The 25,018-nt window shown below is 36.2% G+C and overlaps 1 protein-coding gene across 2 annotated transcripts in view; it reads left to right on the top strand.

Annotated features, from left to right (window-relative positions):
* Nucleotides 1–8,720: 8,720 nt before the first annotated feature.
* Nucleotides 8,721–25,018, top strand: part of LOC112055120 (uncharacterized) — a 266,259-nt gene continuing 249,961 nt past the window's right edge. For both annotated transcript variants that reach the window (XM_052888599.1, XM_052888600.1), the window contains exon 1: nt 8,721–9,325. The gene's annotated coding sequence lies outside the window, so the exon portion shown is untranslated. The remainder of the gene's footprint in view (nt 9,326–25,018) is intronic.

The following is a 25,018-nucleotide window of genomic DNA, read 5'->3' as shown; positions in this document are numbered from 1 at the left end:
TTGAGTTTTTATTTCTTCAAAAGTTTTAATTACTTTAAATTTATTTAAATCTAAAGCATAGGTACTTTATCTAAATCTAAGGCATATGTACTATTCTTTGGCTTTACTAGGTTTCCTTTAACTTATTCTGTAGCTTTTACATTTAAGAGCGCGCAGCACGTCGGTACGATATGGATAAAATTCGAAGCGCAAACGAGACGCCAAATTATGACTTCCACGTGAGTGAAAAGCACGGAGCGACTGACGCGCGACGCAAATTTTATGACGTGAGCGCCAAAACCATTTTTACCTAATTGCAAGTAAATTAAACAAGATAACGAAAAACAAAATGGCCATGTTCAAGATATATACCTAATTTTCTATACAAAACAAAAATTTAAGAAAATAAGTTTGCTTTCCCTGAGATTGAAAGCAAAATGTGAGCAAAACATCTATTTTTCAAAAAAATAAACTGTCGAGAAAAGTTTTACAAATTGTGTATTTTGTATAGTCATGACGAAGTTAACACTTTGAAATATCATTTACCCAAATATCAGGCTCCTAACTTTTCCAGAATCTGAGATCCAGAACCATTTGTAACCACCAAATTACATATTGCACACTCTTAACAACTATAACAGTTTTAAATTTACTTTCCATTGGTATGTTGTTAGTTATCTAGTAATAAATTAGTCTTATTTAAATTATAGTAACAAGTAAGTAAAAGAGCTGTGATAGCCTAGTGGATATGATCTCTGCCTTCTATTCGGAGGGCATAAGCTCGAATCTGGTCTGAGGAAAACTGGCTACGTGAGAAATTTTGTAAATTCTCTACGTGTGAAGTCTACCTTATTTAGCCTATGTAGCTTCGAATCACGACATCCTGGGTTCGAATGATAGAACATCTGCTGAGCTTTTCTTTCTTATAAGAAATTTTCATTAAAAAGCTCAGAGTTGGGAATTTGATGGTTACACCCTAGTACCTCGAGGAGTATTTTGATTATCATTACCGTCCAATAGTGGCCATTAATTTAACATTATCACCCCTAATCCCGCCAAGCCGTATCGGAACATCATGGGTCTAAGTTCCATAAAGTGCCGTATAATAGGCTGATATCTATACCTCTATTATAAAGCTGAAGAGTTTGTTAGTTTGGTAGAACGCGCTAAGGAACCTCTGGTCCGAATTGAAAAATTCTTTCAGTTTTACTTTTATAGCCTATTTATCGAGGAATATATTATCCAAGTATTCCTACGGGAACGGGAACCATGCGGGTGAAACCGCGCGGCGTCAGTATATAATATTAATGATTCGACCACAGACTACATAAAAGATTGATGATATGCGTCAATAATTAAAATTCCTGATACCTAAGAAATAGATAGAGACACAGACATTCCAGACCGGTACCTGCCGTAATTACCTACAATATCACAACGAACGATAAACATGAACAGAGTACAAATTATTTCTATAAATCTGATAAAATGTAATAATTTGTCGCCCCGAGGCAATTTCAGTGGCACCAATAAAACCATAATAATTTGCGGTCCACGCACGAAAATTCGAATTGAATAAATAATGAAATACCATGCCATAGATACTCGCATTTGGACGTTACAATAAAATCTATAAATATCAATTACCTATATTCATAACATTAATGATTTATGCGTCTAATCTAACTACATATGTACGTACTGAAATGTGGTCTATGCAAATTATTAGGTTTAGTTTGATCACAGATTAATTAACTCTATACTAATATTATAAAGCGGAAGAGTTTGTTTGTTTGATTGAACGCGCTAATCTCAGGAACTACTGGTCCGATTTGAAAAATACTTTCAGTGGTAGATAGTCCATTTATCGTGGAAGGCTATAGGCTATATTATATTTTCGAAAAAATTAGGGATCCTTGCTGAAACTCCGATAATGTGACCCAAGGTGTACAAAAGTTTTGTTTACATGGCGTGCGCTGCAAAAACTATTCATGTTAGAATAAAATAATGTACTACAACTTTGCAGAACACATCATTTTCTATGAAAAATGTCGCGAGAGCATATACCTATCTTCTATATTTTAGCAGATATAGTACCTTTTGTACTTTAATAAATCAATTAAATCATACACTAAGGTTTATTATGTCATTATTTACACAACTAAACTTAAATCCTTATTAAAATGAATTACTTAATAATTAAGAGGATATTATAGATATACGATTTGCCTTTTTAAGTATGTTAATTAGTCATATAGTTTCGGAGATAATACAAAATTTCTAAAAGACGCAAAAAAGCCGCTAAAAGACGCTCGGCGGTTTCACCCACGTAGTTCCTGTTCCCGAAAGAATACAGTGTAAAAAAAATTGCTTTGTCACTCGCAATTTTTTGAATTTGTGAAAAACTAAATTTCACGCGGACGAAGTCGGGGACGTCGACTAGTAACAAATAAGAATGCATTACTTTAATGATTTTCCTTTTTTATATTTTAAATGCCTGGTGGAATTGCTAGATGTATTTTTACCAACTACCACATTGCTAATATATTTTGTAAGGTGCTTTTAATAATTCTACATTTAAAAAAAACCGAAAAACAATTCGATTCGTAGGAAGCAATCACTATCATGAATATCTGACTGAAAAACAAGTGATCGTTATTATCAAAGATTATTATCTCACTTCGCATCTCACATTGAAGCTATGGGTTTACAGACAATAGTCACTTAGAGCCTTCGATTCGGTGGAAACCTGGGTTGTGTTAAGGTCGTTGCTGTGATGCCAAATCGACTACTGCTACATGTTAAAGTGTTTGTAAGACAACGAAGTAAAAACAACACTATGCCAGTTCGCATACAGAATTAGTCTATTAGAAAAATTCAATTGCAGCGAGGAGTGCGACAGGGGGATATGTTCTCCCCGAAGATATTTACCGCCGCAGACGTCTATACAAGAAGTTTATGTCGATTCCCAGCTGGGCAGATTGAGATTTTCTTAGTGATGGTGGGAGGCCGTGGCTAGTTACCACCCTACCGGCAAAGACGTACCGCCAAGCGATTTAGCGTTCCGGTACGATGTCGTGTAGAAACCGAAAGGAGTGTGGATTTTCATCCTCCTCCTAACAACTTAACCCGCTTCCATCTTAGACTGCATCATCACTTACCACTAGGTGAGATTGTAGTCAAGGGCTAACTTACCAAGAATAAAAAAAAGAGTAGGCAGTGTATTGGCTGATTATAGTTAAAATGATTTAGTCCTTATATGAATAACGGACTACCTCGCAATACCTCAGAAAAAGGCCAGATGCGATTTGTATGTATTTTAGTGAAACGGACAACGCATTGCATACAATATTTCACGGTCTACGGTGGAGTAAAGACAGAGATGAAGTTTGTGCGAAAGTGGGTGATATCTCGGAAGTAAACCTTGTACCTAAAATATTGGAAACGGCAAATAACTGGACGACTATCGTGGACTTCTTAGATAGAATCATAAGAGAAAAGTAAAAAGAGGAGAAAAGGAAAGACTTGAAATAGACAACAATGGTTGCCATGTTAGGCTGAAAGGCGGGTACACGGACAACAGGGTGACAGGGGGGGTTTTAACCCATTCCATTAGGATTTCCCCTTCTGTATATGAATTTTAAAAAAAAAGTTATAATGATTTACTCTTTTCTTTTCTGACATTTTTTCATGTTTTATAAGGTTTCGAACGTACTTAGTACAAAAACGGAACCCTTATATAAATATTATACTACTGTGTTTTCATTGCAATTCAAACATTAATCCGAACATTATTATACAGAAAACGGTAATGTTAAACGAACGAGTGCGCTCGGTTTAATTACCAAAAGTTATACAGTTTAAACACAGTCGTCATAACCCGTAATTAGTCACGAGTGAAACGGTCCGGGGACTTACCACAATCGTACGTGAAACGACGCAAATTGATGTCGACTTGATTACACTTTTGCACACTTGCTCGGATATAACTTGCTCATTCATCATACAAAATTACAAATCATTAAAACATTACCTACCAAAAAACAACGAACGATCGGCTCCTCACTGAAGCGTCTATTTTGTACCTATACAAAAAGGAAATGCTGTTTATATTTATTTTGGTTACAGTTTACAAAATTCTGCTCTTACTGAAATCTAATTAATACCTAATATTGTTCAGTTGCTAAAAAGTTGTATTTGCTGTTGCCAAGCGATTTAGCGTTCCGGTACGATGTCATCTAAAAACCAAAGATGTGTGGATTTTCATCCACCGTCTTACAAGTTAGCCAGCTTCCATCTTAGATTGCATCACCACATACCGTCAGGTGAGATTGTAGTCAAGGGCTAAGTTGTAAAATAATAATAAAAAAAAAAATAATAATAATATTTAACTGCATGACACGACGAATTAGAGTATAAAACGGTGCATAACTTTGATACCTACCTCACAAAAAGCACTCGTATTTTAATAACCCTTTAATGAAGCCGTTAGCCCTTTTACTATTGAACCAGATTATGACAAAGCTTCTGTGAACAAAAACCTGCTGAGGTAAGCGCTACGCCGGGGTCAAACCTCCTCAAGAACCTCCTCACCTCAAGGACCTCAAGAAGGAAAAAAGACTAATAGGACGTGGTCTTAATAGCACTGGAGGTGCTGCAAGATTTGCTCCAAGCCGTATGGGACGACCGCGACCCAACTGCGGCGGTGCTGGGAGGAATTGCGAAGATTACAAGCATGCAGAAGTAACTACTCCCCCGTGGACTACCCTTTCCTACTTTTCGCCATGTTCGCCCTATACACGCCACTGTGGCGCGTCCTATAAGCAGGTCTAACCCTGCGGAGGTGTTCCAAAATTACTTACTTTTAGGGAAGAAAATGCCGATCCAAGGACACTATCGTCTTCACGGTAAGCGCAAGAAACCACGCGCAGAAGGCGTCTGCCTTGGTCACGTTTCCCCCTGGGCCCATATAAGCCCGAGAGAAGAACACTACGGTTTCTGCGAATGGACTCGACGTGATACATAAACTGAAAGGTTGCAGATAAGTGTGTTTACTCCCAAATTTTAAAAATTCGCACACGGTTTTTAGGCGGGAACGAATATTCGCACCTCACCGCCATTTTGCGGATAAATGAATGAGTCACGTGATTTATCGTTATAAACGGATACCGTTTGTGTGCCTTTTGAAACCCGTTCCGATGGGGGAGTGGGGGGATGCGGTAATGCCAGGTGTTTTATGTGTTTTTCGGTCATATCTGTTACGGGGATCGATGCAGGCTTGTTTTCATGCGCGGTGAATTCGCTAATCTTTACCCATCTACATTTTTATTTTTATCATTTTTTGTAGTAAAAAAGCCTTGCGAGTTGCGTCTCTTTACTATTTTTAGTGACCTACTCTTATTATTATTATACGTTTAAAGAACTAGTGGATCCCCACGGTTCATACCACGGTCCAGGACATAGACCTCTTGCATAGACTTCCAAACAAAACGGTCTCGAGCCGCCAGCATCCAGCGACTCCCTGCAACCCGCTTGATGTCTTCGGTCCACCTAGTGAAGGGTGGACCAACACTGCGCTTTCCGGTGCGGGGTCGCCATTCCAGCACCTTGGGACCCCAACGTCCATCGGCTCTTCGAACTATGTGGCCTGCCCGTTGCCACTTCAGCTTCGCGACTCGCTGAGCTACGTCAGTGACTTTGATTCGTCTGCGGATCTCCTCATTTCTGATTCGATCATGCAGAGACACACCAAGCATAGCTCGCTCCATCGCCCGCTGAGTGACTTTGAGCCTTCTAATAAGGCCCATAGTTGGCGACCAAGTCTCGGATCCGTAGGTCATCACTAGCAACACGAACTGTTCGAAGACTTTCGTCTTCAGGCACTGAGGAATTTCGGACGAAACGACGAGGAATTTTCTGATCATCTCCGTCATTCCGTCATTCCGTCTCTCGATATGAGGTTGATATAATGTTGCGTGGTACAAAATTATTATTTGGTATTCGTTGTTATAATTAATTAATTCCTAATTACTAGAACTTGTTATAATTAGTATGTAATTATAATATACTAGCTAACAAGGCGCGGTTTCACCCGCGTGGTTTTCGTTCCTGAAGGAATAATATATAGCCTATAGCTTTCCTCGATAAATGACTATCTAAAACTGAAAGATTTTTTCAAATCGAACCAGTAGTTCCTGAGATTAACGCGTTCAAGCAAACAAACCAACAAACTCTTCAGCTATAAAATATTGAATTTATATTTGCAACTGTATAGACAGTACCTACATTGAACTTTACTGACAGAGAGCTGAGAGGTTCCAGGTTCGATTTCGTATTCTATGAAAAAAAAAATATAATGTTAAAGTAGCTTCTTAGCCCTTATTTGCGATCACGTTGACCTGCTTACCCTGATTGGAAACTATGGATACCACAGATTGTCAAATAAAAAAAGTTAAGAACAAGTTGTTAATTAAGCTCAGTGTTTTGTCATTGTTTATGTGCTTGATTATTTTAACCTGATACAGCCAGACTTACTTCTTTTAACGAAGGCTTAAAGTTAGCTTATGCTCCTACTATAGTTAGTCATAAATAGGTCTAGATACAGTAACCAATTATAGGGTTTAGACCAGTGATTCCCAAAGTGGTATATATCGACCCCTAGGGGTCTATGACAACCAGCAAGGGCTCTGCGTCAGCGAAAATAAATTTGGGGGTTCATAAAATGAAAATGCGGATAAATTAACATGTGTTTTTATTTTAAGTTTTTAACACTAAACTTCACTACAGTTAGAAATTTATAGGAAATCAATATTAGATAAGTAGGGGGTCTACCCAACACGGAAAAACATGGCAAGAGGTCTATGACACAAAAAAGTTTGGGGAACTCTGGTTTAGACCGTGGTGGCAGTGATGGTTTCTACTTTCAGCGCAGTAGCTTTCAGGGTCCTATTCAAAAAGACCTTTCTAACACACATTTTTTTGATTATTTTACGGGATAGGTATTGTGAGGAATAGCGAATGATTGTCACGAACCCTTAAGTCAGCCACTCACGATCAATCTCACATGCCTGCAGCGCTAACAGCTTGACAGCCGATAACAGTGATCGACAGTGGTTGACATTAGCTTCATGGGATCATGTTTGAATTTATCGGTGTTTTACGAAGTTTTGCGAAACTAAGTAAGGTTTCGAGAGGTCAAATAATTGTGCAGCACTCGCGATCCCGGTCTACTCTGGTGTGGTGTTCCTCAACCAAGACTTATTTTTGCGACCAACGCTTCCTTGGACTTGGATGGTTGAGGGTCTGGACCCTTGGAATTCCTGCATCCTTCCACCGCATTTAAAACTACACAATTACACAGTTAGGTACTTAAGGTAGGAGCAAGGACTGACAAACATTCAGCCTATAAAAAATAAGGTTTGTCTGACTATCACAGACTATCTATATAATTCATTATGGTTACTCTGACTATATATTTTAATTTTTGGTAATTGTACTATTGACCTCGAATACATTTTTTTATAAGTAAGTAAAGGCCATTAAACCTCTCATAAATTCTTTTTAATATCCGTCTGAATCTTACTTATCTACTTCCTCTCTACCTACTTAACTGTAGGTAAGTATCTAATACTTATTGGTGGCGAAAAGGAAATATGGAACAATTAGTAGTAGTAATGTCCAGTGACGGATTTAGCACTACCAGCGCCCCTGGTCAAGTTTTTTACGGCGCCCCTCTCCCATTGAAACCCATACGGAAAAAAAAATATTTATTACTAGCAGACGCCCGTGACTTCATCAGCGTAAAATTATTTTATTTACAAATCCCTCGGAAACAATGGATTTCTCCGTGACAAAAAATCGCTTATATGTTGCTAATAGCATCCAGCGGCTCCTTGCTAGGACCTCGGTCAGTTTAGTGGGGGGTCGCCATACCAGCACCTTGGGACCCCAACGTTCATCGGCTCTTCGAACTATGTGCCTCATCCATTGCCACTTCAACTTCGCGATTCGCTGAGTTATGTCGGTGCCTTTTTGTCTCCTGCTTAGGTAATCATCATTACCATCATAATCATCATCATCATCATTCATCATTATTAACCCATATTCGGCTCACTGCTGAGCTCGAGTCTCCTCTCTGAATGAGAGGGTTTAGCCTAATTTAATAGTCCACCACGCTGCGCTGGCCCATTGCGGATTGGCAGACTTCACACACGCAAAGAACTAAGAAAATTCTCAGGTATGCAGGTTTCCTCACGATCTTTTTCCTTCATCCACGTGATATTTAATTTCTTCAAATGCACATAACTGAAGTTCAACTTCATTCAACAGATATATGTGCATTTGTATGTGCATGCCCCGGACCGGATTCGAACCTACACCCTCCGGAATCGAAGGCAGAGGTCATATTCGATGGGCTTTCACCGCCCTACACTTTACTTGTTCCTAAATCTACTTACGTAGGTACTACCTACCTACCTACAACATAAAATTACAGACAACAAATTAAGGAGCTTGGAGCTAGTAAGTATTTCTAAGCCTCTTAGACACGTCTTAAATTCTCCATTGTACAAGAGGTCTGTTATTATATTGTACAGTTACTTTTTATACAAAAACGTTGGCTATACAAAAAAACAAGCAGGTAATCGACATCTCAGTTACGCGTGAAGTTGGTACCGCATTCAATAGGTCCGCTTTTAGCAAATCGTTGTTTTGTACACACTTCACTTGTGTGCTGCGATCATGCCCATAACCGTAAACAAAACGTGATTTTAACCCGATATTAACTCTTAAACAACACGCGCGGGCCTTTATTTATGAGTTCTTATATTCAGAGAAGTGTTTTAACTGTAAAGAGAACGTTTAAACAATTCAAAACAAAAGTTTTCTCAAGTTTTGTTTATAGTTTTGCCAGTGAAAACCCGACCGAGTTTAAAAGTGTCGTGTTTTAACAAGGAACCGCAGGCCGCGTGGGTTCTCTTTATTTGTCAGGGTTATATTTTTGACAGCGCGGCCGAGCAGTCGTTCGGTAGATGTATAGTGGGGTGTTCGTGTCAGTTTTTCCGCGGCCGTAAAACTTTTGTGTTGTCGAAAATACTGTAAAAATATTGTTCGAACAAATTAAAAATCGGACAGTTAGTAAGAAGGAGTGTTTCAGTGCTTGTAATGTAAGTTTTTGTGTGTTCTAAAGTGTATTACGGTGCATTCTTCGGTGATTCATCTTGTGAACAAGAAAATGCTGTTTGTGTCATAGATATACATGTATTGGGCTAAGTTAAGTGTACCTTGTAAGGAATGTGTTTTGTGGTGATTTTTGACTTCATATCGCCTGTTTTGCTGTTGTAATAAGGTGTGTATTCTCGGTTTTACTCATGTAATAAATAGAAATACCCTGATGCCAATAAGATCTTTCATGTACTTACCTACTTATTATATTTTTTTTCTATCTTTATTCTTTCCCGTAGGGGCCGTAGGCACAGTAAAAATATGTGCCGTAGGTATTACGCCGTAAAGCCAATCACAATATTATTTGTAAGATAAATGCTAATCTTAATTTTTTTACATCATTATTCACTGTGAAAGGTTGAAGACAGCTCAGCGTATTTAATAGAAAAATCTCTTAAGAATTTATTATGAATTCCATTTTATAAATTGAATTCTTAGGATAAAACGGATCTCTTAAGTTGGGTATTTTGAAATTTGAATGAAATTATGAATCACTACGAATTAATGAGGGACCATTTTCAACCATTTTGCCTCCAAAAGGGATCAGATAACGCCATCTTTACATGGCACGGTACACATTTTAATGTAAGTTGTAATATAAGTTGTTTCAAACTAAATACGTCAAGAACTCCAGGTGTGACAGTAGGAGTAGGTTTTAATTAATAAAAATAATGTTTAGGAGCTGCTTATTTGCATTAAATGTGATTATGTAAACTCATATATAAATTCGATTCTTGTTATTGAAAAAAAATGCATAGACACTTAAAAAATGGAACGAAATCCTTTAAATAATATGTTTTTGTCGTAGTCACAAGTAAGTAGATATTAATTTTAGCAGTGCCTATAAATATGAAAATAATTTTTTTGATAGGTTTTATATTCGCACGTTATCTTAAATCGAAGAGTTGTATTTTGTACACTCTTATAATATCCTCTTGGAGACTTGTAACAACCATCTACCTACTTGCTAGCCAAAGATTGCATCCAATTATACCTACCTTTTCTCGTATTTGCAAAAAACTAGTTTGCCGACTCGAGTTCAACACTCACCAGTTGGCACGTCTGTAGTACGCTGAACGAGACAGGTATAACCGGTTTATTTTTTTTAAACAATATCCGGGGGATAGGAGTCCGCGGCTCTTCGGAGCACCTGTGCCATTTCTTTGTCTGTGATTTTTAATTTAGGAAATTAATGTTTCGTCGCCATCTTGGTTTTATAGACAAATATTTTTCTACAGAAAATTACTTGGGTTTTTTTACTTGTCAAATATTTTACAACTATAGCTACTTGCTTGTAAAATATTTTTACGTAAAATCCCATTTGCTTCGTATTTACGTAGCACCTATCTATACATATCTATCATTTGATAATTCCTGAAGTTTATTACCTATAGTCCACAACTTTAGGCTTTTTACACAACAATATCACTCCTCAAAAAGGTTCTTTTAGGCGACACTTTTCGTTTCGATTCACATACATTTTATTTTTAATAATAAGTTTTACGGCTCTGGGTTCTAGCCCTTTTGAGCCCGGATTCACATACAATTAATTAATTATCTTGGACTAATTATAGAAGGACCTGCCTCGCAAGACGTTACCTCTCTGTCAATCGATCAACGATCTAACGCGTGTATACTTATATCGTATCGATGTTTCATTGTTGTAATCGTTTTCGTCGACTGAAAAAACTCCCTAATCATTCCGGTTTGTGTAGTAAGTAGTTCAATGGCATGAAAAATGGTCAACAACTTCTAATTCACTAAAAGATGACGTGACGTTCGATTTCAGTTTCACCTGATGGTAAGCGATGATGCAATCTAAGATTTTTTTTTTATTGTTTACAAGTTAGCCCTTGACTACAATCTCACCTGATGGTAAGTGATGATGTAGTCTTAGATGGAAGCGGGCTAACTTGTAAGGAGGAGGATGAAAATCCACACCGCTTTCGGTTACGGCATCGTACCGGAACGCTAAATCACTCGGCGGTACGTCTTTGCCGGTAGGGTGGTAACTAGCCACGGCCGAAGCCTTCCACCAGCCAGACCTGGTCCAATTAAGAAAACCTCATTCAGCCCAGTCGGGAATCCAACCCAGGACCTCCTTCTTGTAAATCCACCACGCATACCATTGCGCCACGGAGGTCATCAAAAACATAATTATAATAAATAATAAATTTGTAATAAAAACAATATCTAAAAGAAAAATAGATACTATTCTTCTAACGAACGAACAAACAGCAAAACATCGATTCATTAATTTAATATTCTGTGTACAGATTATATTATTCTTGTTAAATATTTTATTATTTATTTTTGTTAAATATTATCGATGACTGAGTTTACCTCGTACCCTTCAAAAACGACAGACAATTTTGTTGCTGCATTTGGGTGCGATCCATTTCCATTTCTAATTCGTCTATGTTAAATATATAGAGTTTGCACAAAAACAATACAAACGACATAAAAAGAACCCAAGCAGACATGAGTCACAAACCATTATGAAAAATAAAGATATTGAGTTTTATGGGTATTAAATGTGCATTTATAAAATTAAATTATAACTTTAATTATTTTATAAATGTCGTATTTTCATATCAAAAGAAGAAAGAAGTTGTAATTAAAACGATAATTTCTTTTATTTTAATGTGAATTTAACCTTTCATTTATTGCAGAATTACCATATACTATGATAATTTTTTTGATTTTGTATTAATAAGTGAAAGAAGATTTGACATTTGACAGTTCACACTTCACAGCACAGAACACTACTTTATTTGCTGTCTATGACTAATACTCCTACTTATATATCAGTATTCGTTAATGATTCGTTAACTAAATTCAGTCTGTCGTGCGTATTTTCTTCCCTTGTAATTTTTGTTATTTCGTTTTGTTCTCGTTTCGTTGTTATTGTTAATTATAGTGTATTTGTTGTTTGTTTACTGTTTTTACCCGACTGCAAGAAGGGTTATGTTTTCGCGCGTATCTTGTATGTATGTATGTAATATTCTTTATTACCTCATATCTTCCAAACCGTTGAACGGATTTACGTAATTCAGATAACGTTAGATTTGTTTTAATAACCCAAGTGTTCTTAGATAGGTGAAATTAGAAAAAAAAAACCAACAAGACGACTGTGAGACGCTATAGAATCGGGGTGAAGTTTTTTTTTGTGAATATTGCAACATGCGAATCAAATTCAAGGGATTTTTGTGAGAATTTCAAAATAGTATATCATGGCCATGTTAAAAAAACTACAATTAGGAAAACGTTATTTATTAATTCTAATATTAATTAAGTCTATACATAATACGCGAGGCGGACGACTATAAGGTGCGAGGTTTATGAAGTGTAGTTATAAAACACCTAAAATAGACTAAAAGAAATATATTGATTATAAAAATCGGACAAGTGCGAGTCGGATTCGGCCACCGAGGGTTGCGTAGATTTTTTGAATATTTACTTAATTTCGGTTGGACTTAGGTATACATTATCGTACTTTGTAACAAACGTAACCAATAAATCCGAAATTCACCATCTATCGCAACTAAAAAGTGTGAAATAAATTAATTAATTAAACAAATATAAAAACCCGGCATAAATGATATAAAAATTGATCAAACTAAAGTCGTCGAAAACCTAATAAAAAATGTAGACGAAAATCATTCTATTCAATATAATAGGTCCCGACTGTTTTCTAATTGTTTTCTACACTTCTGGACTGAGCTTTTTTTTCTTTTCAGTTTTTTTATCATTTATGCAGTCGGGTTTTTTATCAGTTTAATTAATTAATTTTATTTAGTTTAGTACGAAAATTAGTGAACCGGAGCCTGGTACTAGCCGGAGCAGTTATTCCGCGTTGCTATTGTTTCCGTCACCAAAAAAGAAACGTACGAATCAATCACCCTTATCGTCCTCCGAGAAAACCGTTTTGATTAATGTATTTAAATATGTCGAGGAAACCTTATGCTTGCTTCTACATAATAAAGAAACAAAACTATAAGAGTTCTTTATTGCCTACGGAACCCTTAATATAAGTGAAGCATTATCTGTTTGATAAATAACAGAATATATTATATAGGAATATAGAATTAAAAAAATATTTGTTTATCACAGGAAGTTTTATTTCATGATAATATTCGTAAATAATGATAAAATGTTGAGCACCCCTGAGTCAGCTGTTTTTGTTTGTTTACATAGTTTAAAATACCTACTCAATTTGACTATAGGTATCTAATTCTCTCGAATCTCGATCTCTCGAATCTCAAATTCCAAACATTTTATAACTATGTAGCCTCAATTTGGCCTCAATAGCTTAGTGGTAAAGGGGCTGGACTCATCACCGAGCGGTGGTGGTTCGATCCCTACCCGCTGGTCTATTGTCGTACCAACCCCTAACACAGACTATTTCGACTAGTTAGATTGGAACGGCAATATTTATCATATTTAAAGATAAGATTTTCATAAGTAACTTGCGCGAACTAACGCCTACTTCTATTCCACATGGTTTTGAAATTAGACCCCAACAAAAGATAGCTATTATAATTTTTGCCTACCTGATGAATTCACATGAATATGATGAATACAAGTTATATAAGCTATAAAGAAGCCGACGCTACCTCAATACCGTGAAACAATACCTCAGGTATAGGTATTATACCTACTTATTCACTGTAGACTTACTTTACTTATTAGTAGAATGTTTGTTGAATGTAGGGCTTTAAGTACTTACAATAAAGTGTTTTTTTTTTCTTTCGCTTTTTCTGAGAAGTTTAAGGTTTAATTTTTCAAAGAATTTTGTCGCCCATCGAAGATATTAAGTCCTCAAGTTGTTTATTTAAACAGTCTTTATTTATTTTAACAGGAAACCAACATGTTACAATAACAAACTTACAATAAAATATATTGAAATATATAACTTATCGCAATTATTGCAGACCCACTTATTGGTTGTCACAGCATGCACTATGGATAATAATACAGATTTCTTATGTACAAAGACGAACAATATGAAATTTAGATTAAAGTTAGACTACATGAAAACGAAATACCTATGTGTATAGAACAAAAAACAAAACCACTACCTAACTCGAGGTAAAGAAGATGCAAGGTAAATAAGGATTTGCAAAGCAATACTTAGTTTTTAAATTTCTTTTTAAAACAATTAAGACTATCGAATCGAAGACTGTTTTAACAATACCGAAGAAAAGCCTGCATACCTACCATCAACTATAATAGCGACTCAACTGCAGACCTAAACTGAACTGCTTCGATTTTTCGTACCACGAAGTCCTATATCCGACCAATTGACGCTGAAGCGAAAAATAACCTAAACTGAGTCGCTAACGGAATCCATTCATACGCCTTCTCGTACTATGAAGTCATCTTGTAACCTAAACTGAATCGTTAAGCTGTCAAACTGAGCCGACCAAATAAAGTTACTTATATTGTGGCTGGAACTGAATCGTTTTCACGTATTTTACTTATAATTGATTAAAAATTAATAAATTAGTATTAGTATTGGTAAATAAATAATTTCTGGAAGCTTGTAGTGATGTTTGATAAATAATACTTTTCGATTTTATGAAAAACGATAGTGAAATAAATAGTAAGTACGCGTAAACAAAGACGACGCTTCATTTGGAAACAAAAGGATCCTTTGTTTGATTTATAGTGGATGTCTATAGAAGTTGTGCTAATTTTATAAGCCGTATGTGCGTAAACAAAAAAGTGCGTAATGTGGTGCAGTGTATTTAGTAAAGTAATTAAAATGCAATGCGTGTAGTAGGTAAGTGCAGTGTATTAATAAAAAATAGGTACATTGTGCATTCTGTGCCAGACAAAAGTTTCATAAAATAATATATATTTAAACAACTTTTTGACAAAATATTAGGGCCAAATGTTCTGGCTTAAGAAGTGTAAACTTAGATGTGGCGAACTACCTCTAAGTCTCGTGTTTCTCTGTAAAAACTACCACTTGAAATTCTTGTATTGAAGTGGTAGGTAGGTACTTCTGTCAGTCCACCTACACTGCGTAATAAATCGTAACTGATATTATACTAACAGCATACATTCTTTGTTAAGTAATTTAACTATAATATTAAAGATAAACTAACAATTTTAAGTTAAAACCAAAGTAAATTCAAAGTTCGCGCTTTTCTTTTGACTTTTTGTAGCGTTGTCTCTCTCAAACATATTGCTATTCAACCGCAGATCAGAGACAAATGTCGATCATTCATTCACAATAGACGATTCAAATGCTATTCAGTTTAGGAGATGTCATGGTACGAATTAAAAGCGATTCAATATAGGCACCGAAGTTGAATAGCGTCGGATTTGGATCGCTAGGTTAAAGTTGATAGTAGCCCTCCTGATGTTCGGGTGCTGATAGCTGGATTGCGCCTTGCGGTCGCGTCAGAAAACATTCCCAAAATTCAAAAAAATTCAAAATTCATATATTTCAAGTAGGCTCAGTTTAAGCACTTTTGATACGTCAGTTGACTATTTGTAAAGATTCTACCACCGGTTCGGAAGGCTGGTTCTGCTGAGAAGAAACCGACAAGAAACTCCCATGGCCCAGTCATCAGGCGACGAGTCGGAACACCGTGGGGTTTTAGTCGGTTGAAGTCAGACATAATCGTCTTGCCTCCTCGTGGCGAGAAGGTATACATCATGAGGATTTCCCCACGTAAAAAACTATTAAGAATACATTTACATCTTAAAGTTTACTAGCGGACGCCCGCAACTTCATCCGCGTAGAATTTAGTTTTTCACAAATCCCTCGGAAAACATGGATTTTTCCGGGATAAAAAGTAGCCTATGTGTTAATCCATGCTATATTATATCTCAATACCAAATTTCAGCTAATTCGGTTCAATAGTCGAGGCGTGAAAGAGTAACAAACATTCATATATTCAAAATCATCAGTTTTCGCAAATCTCGGGAAACCATGGATTTTTTCGGGATAAAAAAGCCTATGTGTTAATCCAGAGTAAAACCCATTTCCATTCCACATTGCAGCCAAATCGCTTTAGTAGTAGCGGCGTTATAGAGTAACAAACATCCATACAAACTTTCGCGTTTATAATATTAGTAGGATTTTACATTCTAAAATTTTACTTTTAAAAAACTTTCTGGGTAGGTAGGAAGGTATCTATTCGAAACACACAAATTACTTTGTAATGTAGAAGATCATTAAGTCGATTTTCCTTTGTGAATTTCAAACAATTAGTCTACTTAGGTGGTATTGATGCAATTTCAACAATGCATCGAACGTAATCAATGCAACTCCATATAAAATGCATGCACATGCGTTACACTTCGATAATTATGCAAAAATTATACACAGAACTTGATTCTAGAGAGCATAATATGTTCTAGATTATATTATTCTAGTTTTAAAACTATAATTTATGTTTTTGGGTCAATCATTATTGATTTTACAATCTAAATGGATGTAATCGATTAGATTGTTCTATGATATAACTTGAAGACTCGTAGTTTCACTCGCGTAATTTCCCCTTCCTGTGGGAATACGGGGATAGAATATAGTCCATGTTACTCCCCGATAATGTAGCCTTCTTATGTTAAAAGAATTTTTGAAATCGGTTGAGTAGATTTTGGGTTAAGTCATAAAATCAAAATGAAAACTCAAATCTTACTTTTTATATTACTTAGTCACAGAGTAACCAGAGGGAGTCTTCACAAACTGCGCGCTGAAGCCGGTGCAACCTACAAAAAAAAAAACAAAAGTCACGCATCTCCTTGACATCTGCATATACCTACAAACTTTTTTCATAATTTGTATTTCAAAATTTAAAATTAACAACAAATACGTAAATTAATATAATATTCAATAATAACCAATAAAAAAATACTCCATCTTATTTCTTTTGTTTTTGAGAACAGTTTTTAAATATTTATAAACATATGACGCCATTTATCTTGAGTATTATTAGAAATTACTGATGCGATGCCGACCCTAAATATGCTTATAGTATAATATATTATATCTATTATACTATATATTATAGTACGGTTGGCAACCCTAGTGGACCCGGCCCTAAATATTATTGTGGTGTATTATTTTGGTAGGACACCAAAGAGGAACTATCGCAGAATATTGATCATTCTATTGTATAGGGTATTTTTTCATTCGACAGCATAAGTTTCAAAATCCGTCTCGCTGTCTTTCTCTATCTTATCGTGTCAGACAGTGAGACATAATACACGCTAGCCACACACGGTCAAGTAAACCGTCAAATCTGCAGCGCGTTTAAAAATGTAGGCAGTGAAATACATATCGAAATATCGCTATGGTTTCGATAGTTTTAGAGTTCTGTACACTAAGGGTAAAACGGGACCCTATCACCCTATTACTAAGACTCCGCTGTCCATCCGTCCGTCCGTCCATCTGTCACCAGACTGTATTTCATGAACCGTGTTAGACATGAAAAATTCACAGATGATGTATTTCTGTTGCCGATAGAACAACAAATACCAAAAAAAAACAATTAAAGAAATATTTTTAAAGTATGCAATAAAATTCCCTTAAGTAAAACAAGCGTGACTTTTTGCAGTTTTTATAGATAATGGTACGGAACTGTTAATGCGCGAGTCGCGCTGCAGAATATCCAGCCAATATACTTGACTGCCAGCCCAGTGGATATGACCTCTGCCTCTGATTCCGGAGGGTGTGGGTTCGAATCCGGTCCGGGGCATGTTTTTCAGTTGTGTGCATTTTAAGAAATTAAATATCACGTGTCTCAATCGGTGAAGGAATACATCGTGAGGAAACCTGCATACCAGAGAATTATCTTAATTCTCTGCGTGTGTGAAGTCTGCCAATCCGCATTGGGCCAGCGTGGTGGACTATTGGCCTAACCCCTCTCATTCTGAGAGGAGACTCGAGCTCAGCAGTGAGCCGAATATGGGTTGATGACGAATACTTGACTGTGTGTGGCTGACGTAATAGTCGTTTTTGCGTATAAAAATACGTTTAGGTGGAATAGGTATATTGTGGTTTTCATTAGTTGTATTTTGTATTTACCTTCTAAATTGATATTCATCATAATATGATTCAGTAAATATTTACTGAATGAAAAACAACTGGAACAATGTTTATTTAATTGGAAACTTGTTTATGTAGTCATGCCTAAGGCTGATTTGACTTATTTGTAGCGTAAGTCAAACAAACTACTTTGTAATAAATATACGTACAACTTTTGAGTGAGTTATCAAAGATTTAAGCAATATTTTGAGCAAATAAGAAGTTTTGTTTTGTGAAAATTGGACTGAAGCAATATTTTAACTTCATCATTTTGTAAAAGGTGATGGAAACAGCATCTGTTCCTTTTTTATTTTTTGTGGAAAATCATAATCTAGATTTTTGTGTAATAACTTATGGGTGGGTAAACCGCTGCGTAACGTAACGCGTTACGGTGCTACTTTGTCTGGCTTCCCTTTCTCTCACGCATATTGCAGTAGGTTTAAGTTATCACTTCTGCCAAGTGTCCCGAGACGAACACGTTTCTTTTGTTTTGATTGACTAAAGAAGATACATACGTTCTTTTCAACTGCGGCGATATCGCCGCATTTCATACTTTTTTGCTAATTTAGGTACTATGTCATGCACCATGTTAGTAATTAATGGCGTAGTAGTAATAATTAATTAATAATAGTAATTAATTCGTAAGAAAAAAACATAGTACCTATAAGCGATCTAGTGTCGCTTATTTTAATAGTATGAATAGTTTAGCGGTAAAGCAAATTAGCGAATAATTCTCCCTACTGTTTTTAGCCTTAAAAACAGATAACTGAATCTGAAGATTCTTTTTTTACGTTGCCTCATGATTTTACTTTGGATCAGCTTCTCTAGTACGTATCTCTAGCACATAATATCTCAATGTCATTGCCCCCTTGAGCTTTCGTATGCATAGGAACTTAGATGAAAATCATTCGTCCCGGTTAAAAATAGGGCATCTCATTGATTATTTTATGCGATAGATATGTTGCGTGCCTACAAAATCACCGCAAAAAGTGATCCGAATTTAGCGAATCCACATTACTTACATTATGTATTTATGTAATATGTTAAGGAATTCCTTAACCCTACATCCTGTAGTCACAAGTTCAGGACTCTGCTCGGAGATTTTCTCTCTACCACGCGATGGACGCATCACCCGCACGGTGAATCCATTGAATGCTAAGATATTTGTCTCTAGTTTTTACAATTCCTAAACACACAACTTGACATTGTAGACAATATTTAGGTATTGTGTTTAAATAACTTTCGTTGTTTAATAAGCAACTAAATGAAGTTGAGAGAATTATGCATATTGGTCCGCCTCAGTTTTGATGTTCTAGTGACCTATCCAAAGTATAAAATATCATTGAGGCATCTTTAGATCAATAAGAAAACTTTCTCGTGTATTCGTCGAAACCCACTGAGACGCGAATCCTTATTGCATGATTATTTCGGCGGCGTAATATTCACGAGTTTACTTAGTTGTAATTCAAACTAGACAAGGTAATTTTTTAATATAATAAATATTCCGATGTGTATTTTGTTTGCTAATAATATTTCTTGTAATTTAACTAAGTAAGTATATTACTTACTTACTTGTCAAGTTAACTTAGTTAAACGATTGAAGGTTACTGCCTAACTACTTTATAATAGTAAATTAATTATTATTTAATAACTACATTTGCTACAACGTTTTACGGCATTTTTAATTAATCTTTAATAATTTGTCTACAACGGAGACGAGCTAAGATCGTTGACCATACAGCCTGAGTTTTACGATATTTTTTGAAAACTTATGTTTGTTTGTTCGTTTACTTGTTTGTTAAAAATGTTGGTAACAGAAAAAAATAATACAGCTTACTTCGCCGCTTTGGTACACCGGCAAACATTTTGCCCTAGAAGAGTGATAAAAAATGTATTTTTCTTCAAGAAATATACTTACTTTAATTAACCAGATCCTTATTTATACATCATACTATCATGTCCATATACTTTTATACGGGGGTAATAATATCTGGGTTCCCTGGGCCGGCATTCTATGGGCCGGTGGGCATTCCCTTTCCTTTCCTTTAGATTCCATGATATGACCCACATTCAGTACAGAAATGTTAAAGCATGCAGAGGCAGCCTTATCGCTGTAAGCTCTGTGCGTGATACATGAGTTGTGTATGTCTGTCTGCTCGCAATAATCTCCGTAACAAATGGTCGCTCGTTACATGGAGCACGTATCATTTTACCGTGTTTTTCTCTTCAACAACTCGCTTCTACGTGGTTAATGATGATTACGGACATCCTTTGTGATAATACAACACACAAATTGTTCTTGCGTTCATATTTTATGAATTAGAAGCTTTGTGGTGATGTAACATTTTTATTCGTTACATGCTAGCAGTCGTAATGCGATTTCACCCGCGTAGTTCACATTCCCGTGGGAATGCAGATGGGATTATCATTCGTTAACCATGGTTCCGAGACTTGGTCGCTTACTATGGGCCTCATAAGAAGGCTCAGAGTCACACAGCGGGCGACGGAACGAGCTATGTTAGGAGTATCTCTGCGTGATCGAATCAGAAATGAGGAGATCCGCAAAAGAACCAAAGTCACCGACATAGCTCAACGAGTTGCGAAGCTGAAGTGGCAATGGGCGGGGTGCTGGAATGGCGACCCCGCACTAGTAAGCGCAATGTTGGCCGACCCCCCACCAGATGGACTGACGACATCAAGCGAGTCGCAGGGATTCGCTGGATGAAGGTGGCTCAGTATCGTGATGTTTGGAAGTCCATACAAAAGGCCTATGTCCTGCAGTGGACGTCCACCGGCTGATATGATGATGATGATGAATCATGTGTCTATCATTCATTATGTATGTATCAAGCTATCACTTTAAAATAAGCTAGGTTATTTTAAGGTCGGCGGCATGTTCCATAGTCTTTCTAATTTCTATAGTGTCATCACAAGTATCGACAAAATGTATAGATTATTCTATGACATAAATCAGGAGATTTGTTCAGACGTTTCCACACGTCATCAGCTGTCAGCTGTCAGCTATTAACTGTCACTTGTCAGTCAACTCAAGAAGGACCGAGAGCCTATTCTAGTTCAAGCGCTCTAAACAACAAGTCAGTGTTCAACATATCATCATATTCGATTATTCCATTTTTATGTTAAAAAGATTAAGTAAATGAAAACGAGCGGGAACCGAACCCAGAATCGTATAGGATTTTGACTCCCTCACACTAATTTACTTCCTAACTTTTGAAGTAATTAAAAACCTCAATACATCTGTGATAGGGTCGAATCAAAACTTAATGTATGTTCTAATCACACAAATTGCCCCAAACAAAACCCAAAGTTTAAACCCAAATGGGACCCCAGAGAATACCTGCTCAGTTTCAAACAGAGACGTTCCCTGTGGTAACAAGTAGGTATACAAGTAGGTAACGCTGCGGCTACGAAGAACAACTTCGACCTCAACAAAGGGACATCGATTTATGTGTCTTGGAGACAATTAATTTGTTACACAACTTTCTTGTCTTTGATTGAAATCGTGTAAACTTCTTAACTACACTAATTAAGGTTTTCCTTTTCAAGGTTCTGTATTATCTATACTTCTCGTAAAATACGGGGATGAAATATAGTCTATGACACTCACTAATAACGTGGCTTTCTAGTGGTAAAAGAACGTTCATAATCGGTTTAGCAAGTAGTATATCACCACAAAGTTTACCTCTTTATAATATTGAGTACACGTGATAGCCTAGTGGATCTGACCTCTGCCTCCGGTTCCGGAGGGTGTGAGTTCGAATCCGGTCTGGGGCATGCACCTCCAACTTTTCAGTTGTGTGCATTTTAAGAAATTAAAAATCACGTGTCTCAAACGGTTAAGGAAAACATCGTGAGGAAACCTGCATACCAGAGAATTCTTAATTATCTGCGTGTGTGAAGTCTGCTAATCCGCATTGGGCCAGCGTGGTGGACTATTGGCCTAAACCCTCTCATTCTGAGAGGAGACTCGAGCTCAGCAGTGAACCGAATATGGGTTGATAACGACTAATATTAAGTAGTATAGATCAGTTTTTGGTCATCCGTACGTATCTTGGTTTGCCTGTATAAAGTCCTAGGTCTGCATAAATTATTCAGTTTTCCAACGTAAAGATTATTATAAAAAAAACCGAGATTTTCGTAATTTATAATTACTTGATTGCGTTCTTTAAATGAAGACAATATTTGTGATGATTTAATTACAAATGTGTAGTATTCTCATTACTTCCTTTTACTGGTTGTGTAAGACGATATTAGATGCCAAATGTCATCGATCTAGGTCAACGTGAAGTAAGTACCTTATAAATTTTTATTTCCTTGAGTGTCAAAATTTGCGATTTTTGCGGCAAAGGCACCACATCATTGTAGTTCGATTTTTTGACAGCTTCAAGGGACTGTAGACCTGAGTAGCTACATATAGTTTTAATTTCAACTCAACATCTCCACGGGTCCCCGATATAAAGCGCCTTGTCGAACAACAAACGAATCCTTTGAGTTCTATTTTTAGGGTCCACAAAGAGCCCTTTTAGTTTCGTCATGTCCGTCTGTTCGTCTGTCATACTTGCAAATTCAGGATGATTTTTTCATCGTCTATCCCATAGTGTGAAGTATCGTTATCGGTATTTATAGTAAAACTATAAGAAATTGTAATGTTGCCATCAATTGTAAATTACAATGTTGTATGATTTTTTAAAAAGAGCAACTGTTGAGTTTCTTGCCGGTTTCTTCTCAGCAGAACCTGCCTTCCGAACCGGTGGTAGTCAACTAATAATAATAAAAACAAATAGTCAACTGACGTGTCAAAAGTGCTTGTAAACTGAGCCTACTTGAAAAAAATGATTTTTGATTTTGATTTGATTGATTTGATTTAAACTAGCTAATTTAAACTACGGAACTCCGGTTTTTATCTTTCAAGGTAAGGAACCCTAAAAATAATGAGACGCAAACAGAGACGTGGGCGTCTGTCTATAAGTAGCAAAATAATATCCATATATAAGAACATGTTATTAACTTATTAAACGTCACCCTTACTGTAAGGACAAACATCGATTTGAATGAAGAAACTTTTGATTTGAATTGAATAGAACCCAACAGTCACGGCGGGAGCGAACAAATACCCGACACCGAATAATGAGATTATTCGTGGTGAAAGTGGTTTCAATGCATAAGGGCATTGAACGCTGACCAGCAGTTACCAGCCTTTTGTTGTGGCCTTTCGACCAACAATGGCATTTTTATCCAAACTTTCACTATCATTAGCCTATTTATAATAGGCTATAAAAAAAATAAAAAATCTTACGATGCACAGTGTGCACATGTGTGCATTATAATTGATTGAGGCAATCAGCTGGATTATTCTCCAACTTCGCTTCAGTATACGCAGCGTAATAGAGAAACAAACATACTTGCACACACACAAACTTTCGCCTTTATAATATTAGTGGGATAGTGGGATGAAAAATTATTTGATTATAATAGACCGAATATAAATTACCGAATGGGCCATCAGCTGGCCTATTTACTATTTTGGTCTTTATTATCAACTTAATAAAATAAACATTAAATCAATTAACAAAATTTCATTTGCCTACTGAGTAATATCCACCAGTAAACACCGGATGAAATTTTTACATAGAATCTCAATATATGTAACTAGCAGAGATAGTAAATAAGCCGGCAGGTGTGATTGATAAAAACAAATAATTACTTTATCACGTGAAAGTGTTATTTTTTAATTATTTTATTAATGCAATGCTCTAGAGCTGCACCGGTCTTCTAAGTAGCAATTTTAAATGCATTTTCTGTTATTTTTTCTTTGCAGACCGTATCTTGTTTGCACTGCATCCACGCGAAAAGGATTTTCCGAGTGTGTATAGGGAACCGCTGAGGTGGAAAATTAACGGAAAATTAACGTGAAATAATATTATACCGAAGCATAGTTTAAGTAGGTACTTAGTAACTCCTTACTACGTACTACTTTCAAAAATAAACTTACCTAGTATTTAGATACTAAATTCTACATGAAAAAATTAGTTCACATTTTTTCATGTAGAAGATGTTCCTGTTTTGGAAAAAATCAATTTCTGACAAAACTTATACAATTAACGCCTGCTTCTATTCAATTGTACGGCCAAGTCAGCCCGCTAACAAGTTTAATTAAAAATTTTGATAATCCACAACAGTCAAACCTAACTTATATTGTAGGTACTATTAGGATGTACATAATTGTCACTTGCACTATATTTTTTGTCAATTTCACCGATTGATTATATACAAGAAATATAAGTACAATTGTGTATACATACGATCATGTTCTTTCATACCCCATTTGTTGAATTGATGAATAATATTTCAAACATACTGCTGTTCATCCCCACTTACAACACCACTTGTAAACGACTGAACGGATTTTGATAAAAGTGTTATCAAATCATCAAATTCCTCAGTTTTACAAAAATATGATTTCACCGAGGCTAATTCCTCGACTTCTGCTCATTTTTATGAGGAAAGGATCAGCCTGGCTTTCCTACACGGAAATATAGAGCAAGTGTTCTTGGCACCATTCCACGTCATAGGCATGATTTGTGTAGTTATTAGGATTAAGCTTAAGATTTTGTATTCTTTTTCAAAATAAAAATAAATAACTGTAATTGGGCAGAAGGCAGTCAATTAGGAAACACTACCGACCGACTAACCAATCAATGTCTCGTATTCTACACCAGTAACCTTTGCTCACCGACTACCACAGACCAC

The sequence above is a fragment of the Bicyclus anynana genome, chromosome 23 (genome assembly GCF_947172395.1).
Source record: "Bicyclus anynana chromosome 23, ilBicAnyn1.1, whole genome shotgun sequence".
In the NCBI taxonomy this organism is placed as follows: Eukaryota; Metazoa; Arthropoda; class Insecta; order Lepidoptera; family Nymphalidae; genus Bicyclus; species Bicyclus anynana.
This window is presented reverse-complemented; position numbering and strand designations above follow the sequence as displayed.